Source organism: Apis dorsata, unplaced genomic scaffold (genome assembly GCF_000469605.1).
Source record: "Apis dorsata unplaced genomic scaffold, Apis dorsata 1.3 scaffold_293, whole genome shotgun sequence".
NCBI classification, from domain to species: Eukaryota; Metazoa; Arthropoda; class Insecta; order Hymenoptera; family Apidae; genus Apis; species Apis dorsata.
Genome location: NW_006263568.1, coordinates 318,862 through 325,253, shown reverse-complemented (window position 1 = coordinate 325,253; position 6,392 = coordinate 318,862).

The following is a 6,392-nucleotide window of genomic DNA, read 5'->3' as shown; positions in this document are numbered from 1 at the left end:
TTTTTTTTTTTTTTAGTTGGAAGATTTTCATAATTCAATTTTCATAATTCAAAACCTATACATATATCACGCGATATCTTTAAAAAGATTAATAAATAAATATATCGATATAATCTTTGTAATCAATGTAAAATGTTTCATAAAATAATGTTTCCACGAATAAAAAAAATTTATATTATTCACAAACCGATCTAAAAAAAAAAAAAAAGAATTAAGAATTTGTTATTTAACATTGATTGCTGCGATTATTAGCCGCATCATGAGTTTAAGTAACCAACAGTAGTCCCAAATGGTCATCTGTTCAACTAAAAGTGAATAACAAAAAATTATTGATTTATCAAATATTGATTCTGTATAAACTTCTTTGCGGATATTATCCGGCGGCTATCATGTAAATCCAAGCGAATTGACTTTTACGATTAAAAATTCGTTGACATCACGGGTTAATAATCGACAGTGGCGGCTTATTTGGCAACTGATTGCACAGTAGATGCTTCGAATACTACGGACCGCCGAGAGAAATGTTATAAAATTCGCGCTTCCACCGGCGTTAAACACGTGCTAACCGTCGCACGCCGATCGACGGCCTGCTGGCCACGACCACGTGCTCGAGTATGCTTCTCAAGAAACCGTCGTAAACTTTACATAACACGACTTGGCCGCACGCGTGCGCCTCACGCACGTGAGTGAGCCACGTATGTATCCACTTTACTTACACGTAACCAGGGACACGATGTGTGGCTGGCTGAGAGAAGTCGCCGCCCGCCCGATCTCAAGAGCCCGAGAATCCAACCATGGTTTATGTAACCGGAGATTGTGTTAAACGGAATCCTCTTTCTTCTCTTCGTTTTCCTCCACTGTCGTTGCCGTTGTTTTTCCGCTCGATTCGCATTCCGCCGTCCTCTACAGCCGTTGCCACGACTCGGATAACTGTAAGAAAGGTGAAACGGAAGAGGGGGTAGGAGGAGGAAGGGAACGATCGAGTTTTAGTCGTTACTATTTCGTACAGATGGCAATGGTGGAAAGGAGGCGAATTAAACGGTAGCGGAGAGAAACTTAGACCAGACGTTTGGTTTTTGCGTAACGATTCCTCTTCGCGGGGAACGAGCAGCAATATGATGAAATCGAGTGAGTAAACGTTGTTGGAATTAGTCAGATTTTACGACAATGGATTTTGGATTGTTGTTTAATTAATATTTATCGTTCGATATTTGTTAAACGATATGAAAAAGGTTATAATAATTCTTCCTAATTTTTGGAATAATAAAAAAAAGATGAAATAATTTTGTTTGCAAGTTTATTTGTAAGTTTTCCTTATATAGCCATAGATTTATATGTAATCTGAAAATTTCAAATTTTAAATTAAGAAGTTTTAAAATGTCCAAATGTTCCATCTAGTGCAAATATATATAATATATGCAAAAAATAAATATTATTAATTACAATAGATGTTATATTAGTTTGAAAAAAGTTTTATTGATTGTGAATAATATTTAAAAGAATCGAATAGTATTGGCTCATAATGAAAAATTTATTAATTTTAAACATGAATATATTATCTATAAACTGTATTTCTAGGAATAGATGAAAGAAAGTTTGTTGATTAAGTAAAAGTATTATATTAATTATAATTACATTGTAAATATTGATTTTGATATTTAAACATTGATTATATTTATCTAATACTTATATACTTGACTTATTTGTCAAGATTTTTAATATCTATGTACTGTTATTAATTATTTTCTATCTTTTGTATTTATAGTTTGTTATATGTTTTATAATAAAACTTTTACTTATCGATTCCGCATGTAATATTCTTATCTATTTTTATATATTTATATACATAAAAATATCTTATTTTTGAATAACAACAGATGAATAATAACAATGACCTCAATGAAACAAAAAAAGAAACTCTTAAAATATCTATTTTTATTTTTTCCTTTCACCTTCCTTTTTATTTTTTTTTTACATAGATGAATATCTTCTACATATATTTCTATTATAATGACAGAAAACTAACAAATTCATTTCCTTCTTAAAGATAATTATTATAAAAATAATAATCTAAATTAATTGGCTATCATTTCATTTTATCAATGATTTATTAATAAAGAAACTTTTTTCCTTCATTTCTTTTTTATCATTTTTTTCCTTTCAATTTTCTTCTTTATATCAATCTGACCTTTCTATTGCCTATAAGAAAGCTATTGATATCAACCTGCTCGATTCGTTTATATCTCGTATCGCAATCTCGATATCGCTTACACTAGATTCACTGTAACAATGAGAGTATTCATGTTCAAAAGGATTGCAATAACGATTGGTGTAAACTTTATTTCAACATTCACATTGTGATTTTTCATAAAAATTCTTCAAAAAATATTTACTATGTAACTTTCGATCCTTTTTATCGCGCATATTGGTTTCGTAGGTTAAACGCATTATTTATGTAATACCATACATCGTATTGTGAATGTTACGTAACAAAGAAGTTACATAATGTGTTTTCCAAAAGTGAAGAAATAAACTTAGATCACTGTGATTTCAACAAGAAGACGCTTGAATGCTTTGATCTTCACTTCTTTTCTTGCTTTCTTATCCGATGTTCGATTCGCAGAACGATCGCGATTCCCGGTCACGCGTGCCATCTCTTTCCAGTCGTGTGAACAACGAACTTTAAGTTTTCGTTCCGTTTGAAATAAGATTAGTTTATTTTATAAAGAGATCAAATATTTTAATAAAGGACAAAGAATAAAGATGTAAATATGAAATGTTCATTATTGTTATTGAATGCTTAATTTTAAATGTATGTATAAATTTTTTTATTTAATTTTTCTTAATTTTTTAAATAAAATTCTAATTTTATTGTATCATTAAAATTTCATTTATTCTAATTTACTAATAATAAGTTATTAATAATTTATGGATAATAATATATATTATTTATTGCTTGATGATCAAACATGACTTTTGTACCCATAATTGCATTTTAGAAAGATTTACATAATAAATATTTCAAAAATAGAATTATCAATATTTAAATGAGATATATTTTTAATAATTTAGAATGTAAAATTCATTTATTTATTCTTTATTATTTTTATCCTCTTATCATTATTACCTAACCTAACTTACATTAATTACTTTTTAGCCAATGTTACTTTTATACTAATTTTTCTTTTTTTAAATTCCTTCTATTTCATTAATCTAATTTCATTCTATTATAACAAATAACATATAAAAACATATAAAAACGCAAAAATTTTAATCTCAAGTTAACCTGTTTTTACGATCAAAAAGAAAAAAAAAATTACTTTAACTAAATAAAATTTTCGTCTGAACGAGAGATAAGAAATATTGATAATGATATTATATTGACGTTGAATTGAATTCACGTAACGATTGAGAATATTGAAGTTAATTACGTAAAGGACAGTTCGTCAGTTTAAGAAATTTTTCTTGCCCGTTATCATTCGTACGTGCATAGATGCACGAGTGAAAACAATACGGAGAACGATTATTCGTTTGGATTTGGCGACGTAACGAATAACCTCGGAGTCTTGCACAACAAATAGGTGCCTATACCTATCTTCGTAATAATGCAGTTACGAAAATGGCGCGATTACGTCTCCTTAGGCAATACCGACTCCAGCGTTAACTCTCGGTACCATAATATTACCAACATTTTTTTTTACTCACTTCTATTTAGATTGCCTCGGTACCTGATTTCACAAAATTTAATCAATTTGATTGCATGTATCGCCGTTTTTATGGAATTTCTTTTTCTTTGCATTTTTGAATTTTAATTACAGATTATTTCTTTTTCTTTTTCCGGCATTGTTTATTTACGAATTATTTTTTTAATCGAAAAAGATTACTATTTATTTTAGACATTATAGATTAATAAAATATTTAATTTACTTATGACATTCTTTAATTTTATCCTTGGTTTTATTTTATCTTTTTATTATATACTTCTATTTTGTAAAATTTATAATATAAAGGCAATATCATTTCAGTATTTAACAAAATATTTATTCAATAAATTTTCTATAATTTTTTTTATCTTAAGATTTACTAAACAAATCTTTATGTTTATTAAATCTGAAAATAACAAGACGTTAATAATTTCGTTAACGATTTTAAATATTTTGAAATTTTAAATATATCAATTTTAAAAATTTTTTTCATCAACGATTACATTATATAATTATATATGATAAAAGCTTCCTTTCGTGATATATGTATCTGTTAAAATAACCACACGTAGCAAAAATACATGCACAAAGTAATATTCCATTTTATCTCGTCGTTTTACTTTTAATTTTTATCACATTTTTCTATCTTCATTAGTGCATTTGCAAAATAGTTAAATTTTCAAAACTAAACCAATATATATATATATATACATATTACTAGAAACATATTAAGCAGTTTCAAAAACAGATGTAATTGAAAACGTGGCACAAAATCTTCATAGAAATCAAGTGGAACGTAATAGTCAAATTATGAGGATCAAGAATGAAACAAAAATTCCTAGTATGCGAGATTCATGGTTATACGCGCATAGTATCAAACTGAAGTTGCATCGTCACGACCACTGAACTTTGCGCAACTTCGGTTAGTACATGATACAAGATCGACACGACAGAAACGCTTCCTGCTATCTGTGAATAGAACGCGGAGAATTACCTTCGGTTGCTAGAAGTCGACCGCATAGTGCTCGTATTGCAGATATATATAATATTTCATATATATTGCGAACAAACTTCGAAATTTATTTAAATAAGAATTTAAAAATAATCATAAAATTTTTCACTGGTTCTTAATCTACTGGTTTTTAATAATGCATATAAATCATCGTTAATTTTTTGTAAAAGAATTCAGAATTTTTAATGGATTGTTTTGAATTATTCAATGATTCCCCTCATTATTGTTTACGTTCTGTCTGCGTTGATTTTGATGTAACTTCTCAATGTCTTAACCTTTAATTCTTTATCGTCACGAGTCATAACAACATTGACGTTCCACGATCGAACAAAACGATAACGATATCGCGGTGGTATCATCCACTGCATTGGAATCACGATCGTGTCTCGTTATCTGCCGTGGGATCCGATTGTTCGATCCGTTTCATCGAAGTTTGCTTTAGAGAAAGATTAAGTGTCGCTTGTGTGAACGCCACGCGATGATCTTCATTTTGCTTTTATTCGGTAACGATCACTTTGTTACGTAAGTTGCTTTGGTCCGTGACTAAGAGCACGTTTCTCATCACGCCTCTTCCACGAATTTTGTAAATCCTGATATTTTCGCAAAGATTGATCGATAAAAAGAATTCGAAAGAAATTTTATTGCTATTTAAAATAAAATTTTATTCGAGCATTTCGTAATAAAATTCAAAATAAAATTTATTCAACCAACTATCTGCTCTATTTTAAAAACTAAATCGACACTTTACATTGATGTAATTCGTAAAGTTGCACGGTTGATCAATCAAGAAAATATACTATCTTGTGCAATTTAGTTGCAATTCTTCGAAAAACGGTTAGAATCATTAATCGTAAAACCCTTTGCGATCGTGCACGCTTATACAACTATCGACACTGATACCAGCGCCACGCTACAATTCTTATGTAACCAGTTTGAACAAATTGTACGATGTAGATTAAACATGGTTCATTAGATGGCATTCGCGAACAGCTGACCTGTTTGGAAACGGTGCAGAGAATTCATGAGATCGGTACCTTTATAGAAATTAAGGATGACAGCGGATCGGGATTTGATTTATTGCGGTTTGGCTATCTGCCTTCGCGAGATCGGTATAATCTAACGATCAATACGAAGTATTTAAATCACGTTTTTGTCGGTTTTTTGTGGCAATATAGTGGACAAGTTAAAAAGAAGTTACGGATATCATGATTAATCATTTTATTGAATCGATTATGAAATAAATAAAGCATGAGATCTAGGAATCGTATTAAACATTATATACGTGTTGACGACGTTAAACGTTATGTACATATATAATCCATCTTTGCATCTAATTCTTTAAGAAGCAAATTGATAAGTGAACGATTTAAAAACCAGATGAAGTTTAATATTGTTTGTTCGTGATTTTTAAGTAGTTTTTAAATAATACTGGTTTCCAATACAATATCACTATGGATTCCACGTTCGAATTACTCAGCAGGAAAGTTATAATATGATATAATGTAATCGTCATTTCATAATTGCTAGGGATACGTTTTACAAGTTTATATAACTGGGATGAGCGGCGAGCAATCAAAAATCTTGCGTAAGTCATCGCTTGTATCCCATTTGGACATTTATTCGGTCCGATGAATTATCTGGATGCTCGATCGTAATTTTCTATATAACCGTATTAC